Below are 21,440 nucleotides of genomic sequence, written 5' to 3' on the forward strand. Positions count from 1 at the left end.
TCCTGAGCCCTTTGCTGTGCTCCATGCCATCAACTTGTGATACTAGAACTGTGTGGGGTTTGGTTTTTATTTTTTATTTTTTTTTTCTTGGGGTGGTATTTTAAATACAGCACGGATGATTAAAAGGGTGCACACACTGTGCCGTGATCAGCTTGTTTTAGATAGCAAATAAAAATCCGTTAGTATCTGAGACATCCTGGCATATCCTGAGAATAGTTCCTTCTTTAATGTGCCAAGCTAAGTAAAACTTGATTAATGTCACTATCTGGGATTTTCTGACCTGTAAATAGAACTTGAAGGCTAAAATTGGAACTGTGAAAACCTACTTTAACTAGGATTAGAAGAAGAATGTAGTAGTTCAGATTGTTTTCAGGATCTTAGAAAGTGGTCGCTATGCTCCAGAGCATACATACGTGCCACCTTTTTGAAAATTAACTTTACTGCGAGAGCTAAAAAGTTAGTTTGGGGGTACAGCAGGCGCTGGGCGCTGCTTGCTCATGGCAGTGCAAGTTCTCCTGATGTCCTAAAAGGTGCTGTCTGTGCTCCGGTCCCACAGTCCTGCAGCTCCCGATACCGTTCGGGACCCTTGCTGGTGAAAGGTGATGGCAGGCAGGCGTTTGGCGCTGCAGGCTTTCTTCTGGAGTGCCTGAACAAATGTGTAAGCTCCCGGTGTCAGGAAATGTTGGGTACATGTGTTATTTTTCATTTTCAAAGTGAACTTTGGTTTTGTACAGACAGATTAAGTGGAAGCTGGTAAGCTAGTAGGCATGCCTGGTTTGAAAAAAAAACACACCTACTTCTATTGTTTTTGGGCATTCACTGCTCTTTATCTTGTTTGCTTCTAGATATGTCACAGCAAAATGTAGTCATATATCACGGTGTTTTTACGCCCTATTTATTTGCTATAATAATTTTACCAACCAATTGTGAAGTTAATTTCAGTGGTAAGAAATTTTCATTCTACAGCTAGGGTTTGTTCTTTTTTTTTTTTTTTTTTTGTTAAGGTTGTCGGTTGGCAGCAGCCTCTTTGTACGGCTTCTTGATTGTCAGCTCTTCATTATAAATTTACCTTCTAAATGCTGACTTAAGGCATGACACTTTGTTTGTTTAACTGTCAGTTACACTAGTTTGGAGACCTAATAAAAGCTTCTCAGATCTTCCTATTGAATTAGGCCATCCTTTACCACCCCAGTGACTGAAGTACAACAACTGTAACAGTATCTTTCAGTATCTGTGCCATTTTTGCTGGAACCCTGGTTAGGGTGTCTTCTGATACTTCATCCTCCCGGTGACAGTAGTTAGTTCCCTGCTAAAAGGTCACTGTAATGTTTTAATTGGATTTTTCAGCTGCAAGGAATATAAAAATATAAGTTTATTAATAGAGTAGCTTTGATCATGAAGGATTCCAAAACATTTGCTGCATCGCATGTACCGGAATGGTTTAGTTTTACTGCTGGTTCAGGGCTTGAACCACGTTTTGGGGTGGAAGAGGACGGCTGGATGGTCTACCTCGTTCTGCCCAGGGGAGCGAGGGGCGCTCCAGCACGGGGGGGGGGGGGGGGGGGGGGGCAATCTGGGAAGGCAGAACGTTATTCCCAAACTGGCATTTCCCCACCATGCAGGATCAAACCCTGCCGCTGTCGAAGGTGCCAAAGGATCTTTCACAAGTTGTTTTGGTTTTGTTTTTCATCTGCAATCTTTGAAAAAGGTCACGGGCAATAGACAATTAAGAGAAACACTTAACTGACCTCGTTAGTGTATTTTTGTGGAATTACTGTGCTTTACAGTTACTGCCGCTTTACGCAGATGGTTATTGCTGGTTTCCATCTGTTCGGGAAGGAAGAAGAGAGACGGAAAACGGCAGCTTTAACTGGGTTTTTAACCCGAACCTTTAGGTTTCATTTCTCCTTTGACCGTATCAGGGTAAGCTGTTGGGTATGGCGTGTGGTGGGTGCAGGGAGAGGAGATCAAAGGGGGGCACGGCCACATGGTACGGGGCACGGCAGCAGTTCCCAGTGTTTCGGGCACCTTTTTCTTTGAAGAGCCCTTGGGTGTGTAGCACGGTTCAACCCTGGCCCACAGCCAGGCCGGGGGAAAGGCTGACCAAGACTGACCTTACGGAAACCATTTAAGCCAAGTGCTGCATGGCCAAGCCCCATCCTTCAGCTCACACAGCTTCTTTCCAGTTTAACCTTAGTGCTCCCAGTATGACTGACCTAACGGTGCCCCAGTGGTTTTCCCTGGTTTGGCTAAAATCTGCTCCCTTACACCATTGCAATGGTTAAAAAGTTTTAAAATCTTTCAAGGCTTGCAGGTGCAGGGGCATCCTTCTGGCACCGATGTAGCCAACCTGAACATCAGTTTTAGCATTTCAGAGCTTGTGACGATCCTCCGTTTCTCAGCTTCTAAAGAACCCTGGGAGAAAGACCCCAGAGATGCAAGAGAACAATCTGGGTTTCCACCCGACGAAGAACAAAGCCAGATGAAAAACTTCTTCAAAGTCCCGGCATCCTACCTGTGGCCCTCAGAGTTTTTCTTCACCCAGCTACTCTCTTTGAACCGGTGGATGATTTGTTCTCCCAGTGCTGCTTTCCCGTTGGCAGAACCTTCAGGTGGGGTGGAAAAATGAGCCTGTCTGGTGGGAGAGCTGTTTGCAGGGGTCCTGAGCAGGGTACAGAACAGTCATTTATTTCTCTGACTCCTTTGCCAGTTGCTCAACCAGATGTCCTCAGTAGTTTGTGCTGTAAGATGTTAAGTAATTAGATCATTCAGATTCTAGTTAAACATAATTAGAGCCCTGTGTAAACTGAGTGAAGCTGACAGGTTTTATAGGTTGGTCATAGCAAAAATATCGGATGATATAGCTTAGCATTAATACAAAAAGATTTAAGCCTCCCTGCCCTCAAATAAAGAGGTGTTTAGTCTCCAAATTTAATCCTTAATTAGAACTACAGTTTATGGACTTTACTAAAAATGTTTTCAGCATCTTGGAAGCCTCACTCCAAAGTGCTCCTGTGTAGTTTGCTGGTCAAAGTTCCTTCTCCTGTGCTCCTGCATTTGAAACGGAGAACCCGCCTAGCAGCTGCAATGTAAAGTTAAACAGAAAGATAACAGAATGTTGCATTTTTTTTCCTTGTCATTTACATGAGCGGGTAAAGTCGGTTGCAGGGGTGCTGCTTGACTCGAGAAGGGTTTGGACAAGGAGCGCCACCTCCGCTGGGTGCTCTGGTTTCCTTTCCCACCTTGTAGCTGACTTGCCTTTTGGGATCATCCGGCTGTAGCACAGCCTGTGTGAGATGCCTTCTTTCCCACCAGCCATCCCCCTCGCAAGCCGGGTTTGTCACCACCATGTTTCTTTGGTTATTCAACAGCAGCACTGGGGAGAATCTCCGTGTAACATGACGGCGCGCGTAGGTATTGCAGAGTAACAAAAGTAAGCACAAGATTGCGGGCGCAGGGCTGAAGCATCGCCTGTTCCAGCATTTGATGATTGTTATTTTATTACAGCACTCTGAAGCTAATCCTGATTCTCTCTTTCCCTCGTTTTCCAGATATGACACATTATTTTGCTGTTTGTTTGCTGGCAGATGAAATGTATTTTCTGAAGGGAGGTGTTAACAGATGTGCTGATAAAATGTCTGTCTTCTGAAAACTGAAGATAAATGGACTAGTTGTCTACATGTGGTGTTCACACTGTTATGCTAGCTAACAAACAAATTAACAAGATGATTCTGGTCTTTCATAGGATGTAAACTTTCTTTTTAAGTGTTGTAGGAGTCCTAAGTAGTGAACTAGGCTCAGGGTGATCCTGAGTGAGAGCTGATGGCTGTTGCTTTGCAGTAGCTAATAAAGAAAAATTGGGAGCAGGACTCTCACAGGAAAGTAAAACAATGTTGGAAAACTCAGGTTCAGGTAGTTCAGGGGATTTTGCAGTCAGGCTTAGTGGAAAAAAAAAGGAAAAATCAGAAGGAAGAAAACTGCAGTTATTTCTTGGTAATCCTAAATGATGAAGTTGTCTTGCTCGGTACTGAAAACAGCTCCTTTGCATGCCCGACGGAGTTATTTCATGCAATAACTTCCCACGTCCCCTGCAGCCTCTCCCCACCATGCTTCGTTATGTCACTTGTGTGATGCTTCCAGCCTCGCTGTCCTGGCTGGAATCTCGAGACTGTTTCCAAGCTTGTATTTCTCACTTGGCAGCACATGATGCGGCTGGTGGGCAATCTGCCGTGTCCCTTTTTTGTCAAACGTCAGAGCTGGTGGCTGACACTGAATCCGGGTATCAGAACGGGGCGAGCGAAACGTATAGTGGAACTGAAGATTCCTGCTGGGTGTCTGCGTTTTTCCGTAGTTACCGCTTACGATTGATACCCAGTTCTTATGGTGATAGAATGACAGAGATTTTGCTTTTTCTTTTCATGTTTTAAGTGATTAGCATGACCCGGTAAGTGGAAATTTTTCAGATACTTTTGTTCTATCGAGTGCTATCTGCTTACGAGTGAAAAACTCGGTTTCAGGAAAATCCCTTAAAGTTCAGTAGAAACAAAACAATGCTCTAAAGGTGTGTGAGTGTGTGTATGTTTGTGTAAACACACAAGCTCACACAAGCACAATCTCCTTTCTGGATCAGCTCCCACCATGCAAAATACAAACCTGAAAGTGCTATAATTGATTATGTGCAATAGGAGACAAACAACCAAGATTTTGGGAGAGGGCAGGGTGTGGTCCAGATCTGGCAAAACATTTAAGAGCTGAACATTATTTTTTCAAAGGTAGGGAAACTTTAAAACATGGGTCCAAGAGTTAAGACTGGTTGGGAGAAGGAAAAAGAGTACTGTAAACTGAGACGACTTCTTTGTAGGGGGAGGTGTTGGGGGAGGAATTGGGAAGAAAGAACACGCAAGTTTAGGTTAGTACATGTTCATGTTCTTCTGGTTTTTTAACTTCATTTGTTTCCCTGGCAGATGTCCCATGGCTTTGAGGCCTTTGTCTGTGTGAGAGAGAACATGAAGGAGGGCTTGGCAGGACGCTTTTGGGTTGTGTGGAATAGCTGGTAGTCATATTTATAGCTGGTGTTGTCTCTTGGCTTATGCAATTTTGATAACCGGCAATTGTTCTGTAAAGTTACGTGTTACATTGGCAAGTCAGCTCTCCCTGAATTTCTTCCACCAGTTCTGCGTTGCAGAGAGGTTTCGTGTACAAGTTTTTGTAAGGGCTGAACAGGACTTGTCACATCCACAGTGCTGTACTTCCAGAGCGCTTTACTTTTGGTAGACGCTCCCCTATATCGGACTCTTGATTTAAAATGTCTTCATCCAGTCTGAGATATTACATGCGACTCGACTTCATTAGATTGAAAAGGGTATTTTTGAAACAGTTCTAGCAATCCTGAAGTGGCAGTATTTTTCTGAACTCTGTAGCATATATATACACATATATATATCTATCTGTGCTGCATCCTCCTTTGAAGGCTCCTCATTCATTTTTCAACAGTCGTTGTACCTCAGTGCTTAATATTGTATTCTTTTGACTTGCAGAAATTGATAGGGGATGGCTGCGTAGCTGCTGCAGTCTGCAGGGGAAGGGGAACAATATTCAGCTGCTGTGAGGGTTTGAACCTTCTGGTAGCCTTTTACTTTTTCCATGTCTGTGAGTCTAAATAGATTTATAACTCTGTAGCTTTATGCCTTTAAAACACCTGCTATAATTGCTTAGAAATATACTCCATGTCAGCCTTTATTGCTTACTGTGATTACGCTTCTGGTAACCATCCTTTTTGGCAGACTCATAAAATAAGTTTCTCATAATAGGATTCCTAACAGAGTTAAACAATATGCATAGTTTAAAGTGCGAATATGTTTTATTGGGGAAAGGAGATTATTCTGCTGTTTTTCAATACCTTTAATTTGAGACTTCAGAAGGTGCTCTGCATTAAGTGCATAAGTTTTTGAAAATAAATTATGTTCTACCTATTTCACAGATGGGAGGTGTGTGGGGGCCTCTTCTTGGTATGGCAGGTTTATAGTGGGGAAGAACGTGCACGCAAGTTCTTGCTGCTTCTAGACACTGTTTTTTATCAGTTCACATGGTTTGTGTATAAACCGTACAAAAGGTTGAACAAACGCTCTTAATGTTGCTGATTTAACACCTAAGTGCTGTGTGAATACTGGAAAAAAAAAATCTGGCATCAGAGGTTTGTACCTTCAACTTGGGGCTGATCTTGTACTTCCCAGGATCGTGGAGGGTCCTGCGAAGCTGTCGGGGGGGTGATGGGTGATGGGTGACTTGCCAGTACGTTCTGTTGTGGTGACGTTACGCTACGTTTGGGAATTCTGCAGGCATAAAACGTATGGAGGGGATATGCACTCTTTGTGACAGCGAAGGTACAGAGGATAGAAGATAAGTGAGAGAGTTGAGGTTTGTGTTGTGCTACCTCCATCTCGATGCCTCACCTGGCCTAGTTCAGGTGGACCTCAGAGGGCTGGGGCGTTCTCGTTCGACTTTGCAAATCAACTTAGTATATTAATTCTTGTAAACTGTTTCTGGAGATTGCAGGATTGAGGAGGTGTTATTTATCATCACTTTTAGCTAAAGAGTTCCACCCATGCAAAATCCTTAGCGCTAAGAGAATAAGACTTTTTGGTAGGCGGGTTGTTCTCAGAATCTCAAGCAGAGGAAAAGGTGGTGAATAGTTATTTTTGGGCCCTTTTAAAATATGAAAATAAAATTACTGGGGTTAGTCAATGTTCTTTACATCAGCACCTTTATCCTCAAGGATATTTTGGTATTTTTGCCTTTGAAATTTAGGCTAGACTTCAAAGGATAGATGGAATTTCCCGGGAGAAGCAGGGTGCTGCGGAATGATGGAGGCTGGAGTCAGAGCAGAGTAAAGGAGCGTGGGTCGCCTGGTGCTGCTGGCCTCTTCTGTGCCGGAGATGAACGAAGCCAAGCCTTGTCCCACAGCAGACTGGGAGACCTTCCCAGGAGGCACGTGTGCCTCACAAAATGCTACTGAGGCTTCAGTTGGTCGCCTGGCTGCCCACGTCACCCGTGCGCTGCTGCGTTTTGGTCCACCTGGATGCACAAGCTGGTGCGAGGCACTGGGCTCGGTGGCACCACGTGCAGGAGCTTCGTCCCGCTGTACAAAACCCTTGGGAGCGGTTTGAGCCATTTCCCTGTGGGACAGGGATAGCAAGAAGTTTTAATTTCTTTTTTTAGGCGTAGAGTGTTACCGTGCAAGTATAAAATCAAATCCTGTGGGATGGCAGATACTGTTTTTTAAACTAGTTGGCTTGTTGTAGCTGTGATAATCTGTGTTGATCAACCCTTTTGGTGTTTGCTACAAAATTTATTCTAAAAGGCATGGTAGCTCATCCTCGTTGGTGGCGGTCCAAATCATCTCTGTTGCCAAGCTTGGCACTGGTGCCAGTGGTTTGCTTTAGCTGATCTAAGAATATAATGCAGATGGTTTGATACCCGGTACAGATATATACAGATGGCTTGAAACCTTCACATTTCTTTATTTCGTTCCATTGTTTCTTCTGGGTATATCAGGTATCTCTGGATGTATAACTGCTATTCTTAAAATGATCTGAACTGTATTTAGTTCAACTTCTGCCTGTTGTTGCTATAAGGATTGTCAGCAAAATGCTGCCGTTTTGTTCAAGTTCGAGTGTTCTGCATGTCGGTACAGGCATGCTTATTTATAATGCACAAGAATATTTCTGTCAAGCTGTTTGACCACCACACCTGTACGTATTCTTCAGTTACACGAGATGTGGAAAGCAGATGCCAGAAAGGGAATTTGTAGGTCTAAAAATCTGAAGATACTGGTCACCGACCCTGGCTTTGCAGGGGTTTGCTGCTGACGCTGGCAATGACATCTTTGCAGCTGAAGCGGTGAAGTTTCAGCCGAGTGTAATAGTTCAAGCAGAGATGAGTGAGCTCTGGCTAAAGGCTGGCTAGTTTGTTTTCAGTACTCATTACAGCCTGTTGATCCCTCGCCAGCAGAAATTTCTAGGTTGTGAATTTGTTTCTGTTGTATGCAGGCGTATGACATCAGTTGCTTGCTCGTAGGACAGGGCGTAAATAGAATCATGACAGCATAACTTCGGTGCTCTCCGTGCTTCTCCATGCATACAGTATGTTGGTGCTAGAGTGGCTGGTGTTGACATAGCTCATTGCCTGGGCAAATAGTGAAAGTAGCCTCTGCTGTGATTTGCTTCTGATCCGCCAGTGTGTGGGAGATCCTCGTTCTGCAGTCGGGGGATATCAACAGCTCCGTTCTGTGCGTGGAAGTTATAGACTTACTTTTGAGCAGTGATTTAGTTAGGTTCCTTCATAAGGTTGTTAAAGTGCTTAACAACGCAATTAATGTAATTTAAGGACAGTTAAAAGCACTAGTGGTTCTTTTCAACTTAATTTTAAATGCTGAGACGGATTAAGCAGTTTGAACAATGACAAGATTATGCGCTATAGCCATTGAGCATATAAATAAAATATGCCCTAGCACTTGGTATTTTGAATCCAAAACTTATGGGCCGCTGACATGAAGGATTATGGATATATTGCCTTGTTCTGGGATCATCAGACATCTGACAGTTATGCGTGATCAGTGTAAGTCAGTATTTAGATGTCAAACCTGAAACGAATATTTCACTGCGATAGGAAGTACTGCCGGTGACTTCGACACATTGTGCGTCTCTTGAGTTCATTTCAGCTCCACTGCAGATACTGACATAATGATAATTCCTGAGATGAGACATAAAACAGATTTATGCATCTCTGAATGCTTCCTAGTCCATTTGCATGGAGGCATTAGCATTTTATCCAAATAGTCGCACAGGTTTTTTGTACATGTAAATGGTTTATGTTTTGCAGGCTTTTTCCCCATAAGTTTCATCAATGCTTCAGTTAACGTTCTTGATAAAATTTATATTTTTAACACAGAGGAGTTCAGGTTTTACTAAATGGGAAGGAAAGTCTGACGAGTAGTACCCTTACGATGAAGCAGGTCCATCACCACCAGCTCTGGAATGAGGCAGGAGAAGGCCTTTCTGCTGGTCACGAGAGGTCTGGCCCATTTGTCAGCAGCTTTGGAGCAGGGTAGTTCTGCCTTTGTTGATGAGTTGTTGACTCTCCATGTTTGTAAGCACACCAAGAGTAAAGTGGTACATAACTGTTCCTTGTTGGTCAGGTAAAAAGTGTTAAGGGTGGGTGGGATGTTGTGGAAGGCGACGTGTTACGGTGGGGGCAGTTGGGCACTCATGCCTTGAAGGAACTCACGGGAGGCATGTGGAGGTTAAAGGGAATCTAAAATTGAGTGTGACTTTGTGAAAGCTTTTGTCAAATGATCTTTTGCACTTTGAAAACAAAGACACCTAAAGCGTACGTGGATGATGCAGTGCCACTAGCTGATTTGAGCTGGGAGTGCGACCCAGCTCAAAATTAACATTGGTCCTGGTTTGGTCAGCTGAGGTGGCTTGACACTAGGAGTAGGCGAGTCTTGCAACAGGCAGGTTGGGAGCAATATGTTTGGTAAAATCAGCCCTAGCTTATGGGCATTTAAAAATATTTGACTTAGTGTTGAAAAGATGGCTTGTCCCTGGAAGAGCTGGTGCTCGCATGATACGTTCATTCATACAGTGCTTTTCTACCCGCCTCAAGAACTTAAGTTCTGTTTCAGCCTTATTTAAGAAAAAAAAGAGTCCTTAAAATTTATTTTCATCCTTCCTCGGTAAGGATAGAGCTTAACTGGGGTGTTTCCCAGAGAGCTGGTTCAGCAGTGACTGACGGGTAATGATGAGTGACAGAATTAGCATAAATTCAGATTAATGGAGATATGGCTGGCTAGTGCCAACTGGCTACGTGGGTACACCAGTTGGCTCTCGGTAGCGATGACAGAGGCTGATTTTTATCCCTCCTCCCCGTCTTCCCACCCAGGCTGCTGAATATCCAACTGGATGTGAAAAACTTGGAAATCAACCTACTTAGCGCCTGGGTCAGGCTCTAGGAACAAGGTTTGAAAGGGAGGGCTGGTTTGGGGTGGCTTTGTGCAGGGGTAGCCGACCACCACGCGGCATGTCGGGGGGCTTGGGGGGGGCTCAGCGGTGGTGTGGTGCTGGGCTGCCTCCCCTCCGCACCCCCAGCTCGCCCGTGCCGTGCGATCCCCCAGCCGCCGTTGCTGTTGGTGGCACCTGGCCAGCTTGTCATGTCAGCGTTGAAAACTCTCGTCGGCTTCTCCAAACGTTCTGAATCTGTCCCGATCTGCCCGGGAACCTCAGTGGCTCCGCACGCCGAGCAGGGCTTTTTGGCTGCCAACCCCTTGGCCACATGTGACCGACTCTTGGTGGCTTGTTCACAGCTGGGTCCCATCGTCCGCGGGCAACCTGCTGGCAGCCTGGAGAGCCCCACGTGCGGTGGGGGAGCAAGCACTGGGTGCTGGTGTCTGGATCGAGCCAAGCAGGTCTCGGGGTTGTATCCCACACTGGGTGGGGGGTTGTATCCCACCCTGGGCTGGGGAGTCACCCCCGCCTGCCCGCTGTGGCTTGGCAGCGCTCCCTGGGTGGCAGCCCTGGCCTGGGGGACATGGTGGCACCAAGCGCCAGGCGGGGGCTGTGCCGTGGAGCTGGGGGTGACCTGCTGCGTGCCCCAGGCTGGGGCTGGGGGGCCTGGGCAGGGGTCTCGGGTGCCTTCCTCCTGGCTGTCCCCTTCAGGGTGCAATCTACCACATCTTTGTTAGCCACCTTCTTAAAAACAGATCACGCGCACCGCTTCGTTGTGCTGTGTTCGTGGGGTTGCTGGCGGAGGGCAAGTGTGTCCTTTTAGGAATTACCGTTCTGTGTTGTGCTGTCTCATGGCTTTTGCTGCCCACAGCGGCCCTTGGGCTCCCACCTGATGGTCCCGCGTGTGTGCTGAAGGAGCAAGGGTGGGAGGTGGTCAGCCTGCGGTTTGAGTCAGTTCCCAGTTGCCTGGAGCTGGGCAACGTGAGGCAGCGTGTTCGGAATGCACGGCTGCCGAATGCACGGCTGCGGAATGCACGGCTGCCGAATGCACACCCTGGCAGCCAGCGCTGCCTGTTTTTCCCCACACGTGCTTAATCAACTAGATAAACAGAGTGGCTGCTCAAACAGGGCTACTGAAAAGCACCTGCAAAATCAGTAGTCGCTGCTGAAACCCCAGTCCCTGTATGCTGATTAGGCTCTTGTTTTTAAAAAAACTTGTCGTGAATATGTTTAAATTCTGAAAGGAAAGATATTTTCCCCAATTATTTTCTTGCAAGGTACGCTTTCAAAATGGGTTGCTCTGAGGCAGGCTCTGATGCTTCCTCCCTCTTGTTGGTGTAAATGCCATCCTGAGACCTTGTCAGTGTTTTGTAATATTATTTGTAATATTGTGCTCAGTCAATGTATTTTCTTTTCCTTTTTTTGGCTTGCTGATGAATTATGGGACTACTTGTCAGAATAAAAGACTTGATAGTATTCCTGTTAAGATATATATATATATTTAATTGCATATTGTTTAGCATAACTGTATTGGGCTTTGAAGATAGATTTATCATGGGATTTGATGGGAATTTTTTTATTTGACTTGTCTGCTGCTCCCCACCACTGCACACATACATGTTACCGGTCGGTCCGTGCAGTTTTTGTGCTGTATGTTACCGCTTGGGTTGTTTGGCTGAGAGAAAAACTTGTTGAACTACTAAAGTGGACAGAGTTTAAAATTACAGACACATTACTTTCCTTTGCAGCCATAATATGTTTGTTTTGGCAGGCTGTCCCTTCGCTGTAACATGGAACAGTTCCTTTTTTTTTTTTTTTTTTTTGCGATTATTCACTGTTTTCAGTCATAGAGCACCAAGTATTATTCATGGTCCTGGAAAAAGTTACTCTTTCACAACACAAAGGCATAGGAGGTACTCTGAGCTACCTCCTTCTCGTAATTGACAGGTATTAATGCTGCGGGGGTACCCACTGCAGTGCCACTGTGTTTTAATGAACAAATAGCATGGGGTGTTCGTAGCTTTTGAGCCGCAGGAGCCTTCTCCAGGTCTCCGCGTGGCCGGAATGCCTTGGCTATGATGCCGCGGCGGTTGGGCTGTTGCGTGGTGCTGGCGAGGGCGATGCTCTGTGGATCCACCACAGAGTAAACCCTGCGTTCACCTGGGCTAGTGCTGAGCTTCTCCCACATGGTGGAGCTTTTACCCTCAACTTGACCACAAAAAGACAGTTTACAAAGCCGGTGAGCCAGCTTAGGGAAGGAGGGCTCTGCCTGCCTCTTCTTTGATCCATCCAATTTTTTTGTATCTTGTATAATGACGCGTTTGAACTGCAGAGAAGTGGACGCTGTCGCTGCCCTAATGCCTGTGAATCGATTACACTAAGTAGAAGAGGCTTCTCGGGTACCTTCGCAATGGCGTGGCCGTTTCTCGCGGCACGTCGCCGCAGGTGCCATGCGATGCTACAGCTGCCTGGGAGCCTCCTCTGGTTTTAAACTTAAAAAAGGCTCAGCAGATTTGCAGCACATTCAACAGGTACCTGCCCTGTTCTATCCCCGCCCCCCCCCCCCCCCCGCCCCAGTTTTTCCATTTCCACCTGCCTTATTTTGAAGCATCTGCCCGTTGTTTTTCTTGTAATACGGGAATAGTGTTAATTACGAAGATGAGTGATTCTTGCAGCAAACCACTTTTGAAAGAAATATTGGATAATCTGGGAGTTTGTGTGATGTAAGCCATACCTAGGAACTGAAAAAGAAAATAGAAAGTCTGCTAGTGAGAACAAGTGCCCTTTTTTTTTTTTCTCCCAGAAATCAACTATTTCTTTTTCATTAATTGTTTATAGTGTTCTGATGCTGTGCAGTCTTTTAAAGGTGTTCTTTGCTTATCCAGTCAAACTGTAATTCACTTCAGTGCTTATCTGTTTTCTAATAATACTTATTTAGAACAAGAGTTGCTCTTTTTTTCTCAGGGAAAAGGAAAAGAATAACTTCAGTGTCTTTTTTTTTTTTTTTTTTTTTAAATCCCCTCCCTCCTTGAGTAAGGAAAATACAGTTTCCGCCAGTGGAAATGAGTAATGGTGATGCAGGTCAATTTAGGCTTTTGTATTAGCCGCTTTTTTTATGTAAAAGTAACCTGTCCTTCTGAAAATCTGTAATTTTCATGGGAACTGTGCATTAAGATTAAGCTCACCCTGTTCAGAGCACAGTGGCGTATTTTTTACCCATTTTTCCTATGGCTGGAAATGACAGTTGTTTTTTCCTGCTGTCCCTCTACCTGCTAGAAAAATGGGGTTTGCTGCTGAGGTCCTTTAATGTCCCTGTGTCTCCTGCGCTGCATGTTCTGCCACCTGGCATGTTCTCCCTGCCAGGCTTTCTACTTCCTCGGTCTTGCTCTTTGCTGTTTCTGGAGCAAATCCCTGAAACTTTTTTTTTTTTTTTTTCCCCTCTACCTTGCTTTTTTTTTCTTTATAAAAATAAACTGTAGAGCTGATCTGACTGTTGTATATCTGCCCAACTGTTAGTGAATCCTCCCATACCGGTGAATAGAATTGCTAACCCTTCATGCCTGTTCTTACTGTTCATCTGGCCGCGTGATTAGAAATTCTTTTTTTTTTTAATATAGAGCCCTTTTAAAAAAGATTTAAATGGTTTTATCAAGTGATGAGTGAGTTAAGTTCTGTGTTTTGTAATGCAGGAATAAATGTTTTCAAATGGTAGCATCTTGGAATGAATAAAACGATGCTTCCAATCAATGGATGGTTGTTCTTTGACAGCGGGAGGCTTGGTTTTGTTAGGTGATATTTTCTAGGTGAGAGTAAGTAATGGCTTCTTCCCGTAAACTCTCAGTAATCTTTTAATTTTGGTGATTCAGTCTTTAATATAAATACAGTAAAGTGACAGGCTTCATGCTCTTAATTTTTAGGGCTTTTAGTCATCCTTAGAATTAATTTAGTTTTCAGTAGAAGCATTTGTTACCGAAACACAGACTCAGATATTTTAATTACTTGATTTTCTTTTTTGTAACAGATTTTAAGAACATCTGTGGATCCTAATGAAGTCAGTGAGAGTCTCAGCCCCTAAAAACCGCCTAAATTTTTACAGTAACATGGGAGGAGGGGGGGTAGGGTTAGGGTGGAGGGCAGGGTGCTGTGAAGATGCCTGGCATCTATTTTCAGAAGACTTACTGTATTTTTAGCTGGTCGGGTGTCTTTAGAGTGTCATTCTTTTTAGAGAGTCAGACCATTTGTTCTAGAGTGCTTGAATTTCTAGTTTTCCTGTAAAAATGCAGTAGAGTTTTCTTGTGGGGCTGATTTAGAGTTGGATGATTCTCAGCTGTGGAAGAAATACTTGTGTTGATTATCTTTGCTTCACTGTTTCCTTTAGATTTCAAGAGGTTGTGCTTAACATTTCAAAATTAGTTAGAGGACTCCCTTCAAACTGCTAAATTATACCTACCAGAAGGCTGCAAAGCGAGGTATGCCTGCCTGCCTGAACTGGAGCTGCTCTTGACGGCACTGCAAATAAATTATATATGTAAGCAAATTATTTTGAAGGCAGTAGTTTTCAAATTGGGGCAGTGCTTCTAGATGTGTTCATCCAGCTGCTGCAGCTGGTTAACAGGTGAATTTGAACAGGAGTACCTTTTGCAAATTGGGTTTCAAATTTTCACAGGAATACCTTTTGCAAATTGGGTTTCAAATTTTCAGACAAACCCAATACACAGATTCTCCTTTCTGTCCTCTACAAAGAGGAAGGAAGGGAAAAACCTTCTGAAATCTATTTCAGTACTTTCTGAGAAGTTTGCTTATATAGATTTCTTCTTTTTTTTTTTTTTTTTTTTTTTTTTAAATGAAACTATACTTCAAAATCAGCAAAATTCTTGAGGACTGCTAGAATAATTCTCCTTTTTAATGACACATAGTGACTAATAAAAAGAATCTGCCTGGACCTTCACAAAACACTGTTTCAAAATAAAATGCGTGACAAACAGCTGCTCACAGTTTTGAGTCATTTTAATGTATTTTTTTAATCGACGTGGAATTATTGGATGCTGGTGCACGTTTTGCAGGGAGTATGTGTGCTGGTGGTGGTTATGGCTCCATCAGTGCAGCTTTTACTGTACGTTCAGTTCTGCCCTGACTTGAGAGCCCCGCAGAAACCTTTGTTTCACGAATACAGGCATTACCGGGTGTAAGAGCTTTGCCTTCTAGTCAGTTCTTTTGTTCTTTGTGGTCTTATAATTACATTTTCTTAAATGCATCTCTCCTCACTGTTGTGGTACAGAGGAGTTTTAAGTAAGGGAGCCGTGCATGTGCGGTAGCTCCTCTATGGTCGGAGTGTGTAAGCTAAGAGGAGAAAAATGTCTCTTATCTTTTTCCGTTATCTCTGCTTACCTCACTTTTTTGGGGGTTGGTTTCCACGGTAAGAACATGCTGCTGCCAAGTGAATCTAATGAAAATCATAGAAATAGTGCTTGAAGCTTCATGGCGATTTTTTTTGTTCCCCCTCACTTGTAAATTAAAATATTTATCTGTACGCTAAGGTCCTTTTCTGTTCCAGGTAAATCAGCACGTAATATCAAATTAATTGTTCTTAGAGTGCTCTTTTATTATAGATATTTTTGACCTGGGCGCAGTTTTACAGATTTTGCAGAATTAAAATCAGAGTTTACTTTTTGTGTATTTAAAATAATCAGAAGTGAGCGTTAACCTCTGTCGATACTCCAGGAGTGGGGGAGCTGCCAGTTCTTCTGTATTCAGATACCCTGAGAGCAAGTCTAATAAATTGGTCAGAAACCTGCTAATGGGGCTTGCATTTTCCTCTCCTAAACGAGCAGTGAGGTGGCTGCCCCGAAGTCATCGCCTGAACGTCGCGGTCTAATCCAAGTGGCACACTGGAGTTTTTTGCAGTAGCGTTCAAAGCAGCAGCGCAAACTGATGTGACTGATGGTATTTGTGGATTACAGCAACATCAGTGGATTATCTGCAGGAGGAGGAGGAGTATTAGAAACAAGAATGAGTAATACACTAAACAACTAACTGAAGGCGGGTAATGAACGGGAAAGTGGCAGTATTACAGACTGTAGGATTTACAGGTTTTGGTTTTTTGGGTTGTTTTTTTTTGTACTTGACATCCTGTTGGTAATTTCTGTAAGAAAGATGGGAAAAAAATCTTAACGTGGTGTGTGTGTGGCCTCTTGTAGAAAGCAGAAGAGCCTGAACCAAAAATGAGAAGTCATTCTGATCTAGAAGCTATCTACAGGAGCTAAGTTGTTGGCTTGCTTTTCATACCCACTAGTATCCTTGGTGCTTAAATGACTCAAGTGTTCTGAATACGTGTTTTTGATGACTTTTTGGTAGAAGGCATGATTCCAACATTAGTTTCTTCCTAAATAATAAAAAAAAAAAAAATTTTGTAACTTTCATGTGCAGTGTTTCTAGCTGTATTTATCATAGGCCTAAATTATTTAAACCTTAAAGCAGCATCTTGCAAGAAATTCCTATTCCTATGATCTTTTTTTTAAACATATAAATTTTTCAAGTTCTACAAAAGACAAACCTTGTATAAAAATACTGTATCACCCATGAGTAAGAAAAGTTATTAAAGGTAGGCATAGACTGAGTAATGAAATGGGGACATCAGATTCCTTAGAATAGCCTGTTACTAAGGGATGCTGGATCTAAGATAAAAGGACTCTTGTTTCTTCTCATTTCTGAGACTTTTTTCAGACCTGTTTAATTATGCTTTGAATATATCCAATCTGATGTTGATGATGGTAGTTGCTTTGGATAAAGATCAGCTGTTGCAGCAAAAGGATTCACTCAGATTTTTGATTTAGGAAGCCGAACTCTGGTTTCTTTTTATAAACTTGGCCAGCAAACTATTTCCTAAGAAGATGATAGAGTCTTGGATGTCGCTTCACTCTTCTGCCTACTTTCTCAGGGATCAGCAATAGTATGTGGAGATTTAACTCTTTTGGTCAGCTTTACCTTTTTCACCCTTTATATTTCCGTAATAGTTCATAAACCTGCAAATAATGTTCTGCTCAGAGCTCAGCCAAAAATGAGTAATTTCCTTTTTTTCTCCACGGTACTTTGGAACTAGTCTGCAAGATTCTTCCCAATGGAAGAATGAGACACATAATATCCTGGAACCAGAGCCCATAAGAGAGCCAAATCTAAATTGAAATAATCCTAAGAATTCCTTTTTTGCTTTTCTGCATGCACGAAGTAGTCCCTTCATCCTTCATCTGCCCGGTTGCCATTTTAATAAGGTTTTAGGTGTTTATTAGAAAGCGTGCCATTAACTCGCATCTGTTCCAGTCCAGGAAATTGGCTGTTATCGTCTGTTTTCTTCCTAAAATACTTGCTGTTCCCTGTATGAGACTTCCCCCCCTTAAATATGGTATTGAATACAGTATTGATGGTAGGCAAAGACATCTTGTGACTGTTCTGTTTTCCTGCTGTTGCTGCAAACGAACGTGAAGAATCTTTCCAAAAAGAAAAATCCTCAAGGATCCTTCATTAGATGTACTCCTGGGAATTGGTAATAGATACTTGAATATCATTCATTTTAGGAGCGAGATTTTGATGCCTATTAAAATCAATGTGCACGCTCAATATTTACTCTGTTTGTTTGGAAATGTGTATTCCTTTTAAACCCCCTTCTTTTGCATCTGTGCTGTAAATGCACCACTCACGGAGGCACTGAGAGTGACTGGTTCATAGGCTTCCAGGGATATTGCTGTTTCCACTGAATGGGACCTTAATTTCCCAGTTCCTGATGGATGCTGTGCTGGCCTTGTACAGGAGCAGATGGTATAGCAAGAAGAGCTTGCAAATTCTGCGGGCCAAGGTTTACAGCGAGCAGGAGGGGAAAAGATTAAACAAAAAAAAAAAAAAAAAAGGAAATGTCAATATAGAAACTTGAAAAATCCCCTGATAAAGAGAAGGGAGAAATGCCAAAGGGAAGAAACAAAAGCATTGCTCTAGAAGCGGTATTCTAAGCCCCGACATAAAACTAAAGTTCTCCTGATCTCATCATCCGTGCGAGGTCTATAAAATCCAATTACTCTGATAGCTGGAATTTAAATAACTAGAAATGGTATGTCTAGTCTTGTCTTGCTTTTTGCTTTCTTTTCAGTGGGAAAAACTGTCCAAGTCAGTGATAAGGAACCATTTTATTGGGGAGGAGTTTTAAACACCACCCAAAGATGATGTCATGCCTGACAGTGTTCATATCCTGATTCTAAATCTGCGATGGTGAAAGAAAGAAGTATGTATTAGGAATGCTGTATCATTATAAACCTATTGGGCATTGTTTTAGAGCTTTTAAAACAAGTCTTGGCATATAGAGCAGCTTCCTAGGTTTATAGAAGACTGATCTGCTTTTTAACTGGAAAAAAAAATACCATTGCTGAGGCAGCATCCGATAAAGTGATAGTGCATAGATTTTAGGCTACAGTCTTTTTTTTTTTTTAATGTGTTTTAAAATGGAAAAGGTACTAAGGTTTTTGCAGGTAAAATACTACACCTTTTAAAACATTAAAGGAGAAAAGACTTGGAAACATCTGAAAAGGAAGTGGATTGTTAAAGTTGCTTGAGAATTTTTTTTTTGCTGTCTGTTTAGGTAATCATAATTAAAAAATGCCTGAATGATCTTAATAACACATGATTCAACTGACAAGCACTAATTGCTCTCTATCAGGCCAAGAGAAGATGAATGTTGTCAAGAAAACCACAAGTCAGACAAGCTGATTCTCTTCTAGTCTGACACCATGTTCCCATGTACAAACCAGTTTTTACTGGAGCCTTTCCAACATCAAAAGAAAATCCTTGCCTTCCCATTAATTTTTGTTGCTGGCAGGCTTGAACTGTTTGTGACGAGTTACTTTCGTTACTATTGCTGGCCTGCTAATGCACAGGATTGTGCAAAGACAAAAATGTAAACAGGTTTCCCAACTTCTCTTTATCTTCTGTAGTTTAAACTGAATGCATTCTTACACTGGAATATGAAGCATTAGGTATATAAAAAAAACAACACAACAACCAAGCCACCTTCTTTTTGTTGTTTTTTTTGTTTTGTTTTTTTTTTAATTGTCATGGCAATCCTTTTTTTTTTTCTTTGCCCAGCAAAATGCAGTGCATTGGGCCAGGTAGAATAACTTTTTTTTTTTTTTTCAAAGATTCTTTTTTTTTTTTTTCAAGACAACTTATGCAAATTGTGTCACTGCAGTGAAAAATCCCAGTTTTATATAGCAGATGCTATCTGGCAGGATTTCCTGCAAGGTGCTGTGTATCTAGTGCCATTTTTTTTTTTCTTTCTTTAAAACAAAAGACGCCTTTTTTTGTCAGTGCTCCTTCTAGTCGAGTTGAAAACTTGTCCTTTGCTGCTCGGCTTTACTGTACTCCTTGGTTCAGATACAAGGAGCAGGAGATACTCCACGTTCTGGCATCCTTTCCATTTATATTTGGGCAACGGTTACTAAGTAGTAGTGGAAGGGTATGGGTCACTTGGGCAACCATATACCGAGATAAACCTGATGACCTTTCCTGTAAACAGTGTTTAAAAAATAGCTCCTGCTTTGTACTGAGTAAACTCTTAGTCACTCCGGAGTTAATTACGAAGGGGGATCATACCATGTTTGAATGTAGGTTTGAGATTCTTAAAGATCACAAAACCTGGGATGTTGCTGTGAACAAAATATCTCCTTTAACCAGATACTTCAAGTTGGATCATTAAACCTCTCCCCAGAGTTCACTAGTGCCAGTTTGTCTTTTAATTAGTTTTTCCGAGGAACAGGATTATTGATGCAGTTGTGAATGCACCCTTGCGCTCTGGGAGGACTTTGACCACTTTATGTTCTCCTGGAGAAGAATGAGATCAACTTGTTTAGGTTTTGCCATCATTCTCCGGTTCTTACACATGTCGATTACCAACCTTGATAACACTTCCCTGCCAAATCTGATCGCTGTTTTAACTCATTGATCGCTGTTTTAACTCCTTGCTGGTGGTCTTTAGCACACCTGGAGGTACAACAGCTTTAAAAGGACCGGTGGCTTTGTGCAAAACAAAACTTTGGATTCTCTCTCCAATGTGACCACTAAACCTGTCCCTTATGAACGTTCCGGTATGTAAAACCTGGTTTAGAAACCAGTGTGTTTTCTTTACCGGTTTCTTTTGCTCTTAGTCGTGGATGATGTGGAAGCGCGGAGGGAAGGATGGGTACAGGAGATGAGGAGAGCGTTCCTGACTCGCGTTCCAGCAAGGTGCCAGCTGGGTCACCCTCACAGGTATTGCTCCCCGGGTCTTGGCTGGCTGACAGCAGAAATACGTAAATAAATCAGAGTAGATAGGCAAGGCTGAGCTGACAGCGGGGTTGATTTGTCATTCCAAGTCTCCCGAAAACAAAAAAGTACCTGGGTTTTTATGTCAAAACTATTATCGAATCTCTCTGAAATTCTAATAATGCGTGGCAGTTTAACAACACAGCAGGTTATAAAAAGCGTAGTGATAAATTCCTTCTCTTAATTTTTGCATGTGAGGGGAGAAGGACAGATTCTCCCTCTTCTCAGGCGGTGCCTTGAGATGCTGTAGGCTGCTCGGAGTTAAAGGGGGGGGGGTGGGTGCTGGAGCCCACCTCCCACCAGGGCAGCCATGGGAGGGGGCTCGTCAGTTCCTGCTTCGGGGTGTCCTGTAGAAAATAATGAGAACCCTGGAGTCTGTCCTGAAATCATAAAATCCATTGCTTCTGTAGAAATGCGAACAATTTTTTCTTTTTTAATATATATATATATATAAAAAAGGGGGGTGGGAATGGCGGGATTAATGTGGAGGCTGTGACTGTGTTACCTGAACAGCAGCAGCCAGTCATGGGATATTCTGCAAATAACCGTGATCAAATCTTGTTTAAGTCTTTGTTGGTGATTTAGATATGATCGTTCCAGCTTGTATTTAAGTAAAAATTAAAAAAAAAAAATTAAAAAAAAATCCCACCCAGTGCCTTCTGCTGTACAGAACAGAGCAGTGTTTTGGGGTGTCTCTAATGCCATAGGTTTCGGGAGTGTGTGTGTGTGTTTGGTTTTTTGTGCGGTGGTGTTCTTTTTCAGTGAATTAATGAAACGGTTTGGGAGTTTGTCCATCGGCCCCGTCGAGCAGGACGTTCCCACTGCCGTTTTCGTCTCAAGGCAGTGACCACAGATCCCTGGGCGCTGGTGGGTGACGAGGGGCTACCCCTGCTCCTACCCTGACCCAGTCGGGAAGGTGCTGGGATGCGTAAATGGGATGGGGTCCCTGGAGGGTGGGCTGGCGGGGGGGTTCCACGTGTGCCTTCGCTGGTGGCATCCGTTGGCACCGTTCCTGTAGCCGAGAGGTGCGGGGGAGCAATAGGCAGTGCCATCTGGGGCTGAGCCTGGCCATTTTCATCCTGAGGGTTCCCAGGG

The 21,440-nt window shown here is 43.1% G+C and overlaps 1 protein-coding gene and 1 long non-coding RNA gene across 8 annotated transcripts in view; one reads left to right on the plus strand and one right to left on the minus strand.

Annotated features, from left to right (window-relative positions):
- The window catches only part of CUX1 (cut like homeobox 1), a 281,049-nt gene that overhangs the window by 10,804 nt on the left and 248,805 nt on the right, over positions 1-21,440 (plus strand). The window lies entirely within an intron of this gene.
- Positions 946-20,608, minus strand: LOC308066262. The gene is made up of 2 exons (XR_013929090.1): positions 14,677-20,608; positions 946-14,639 (listed from the first exon to the last, which is right to left on the minus strand). It is a non-coding gene; the product is annotated as an uncharacterized lncRNA (long non-coding RNA).

Source organism: Falco punctatus, assembly GCF_963210335.1.
Source record: "Falco punctatus genome assembly, chromosome: 1".
NCBI lineage: Eukaryota > Metazoa > Chordata > Aves > Falconiformes > Falconidae > Falco > Falco punctatus.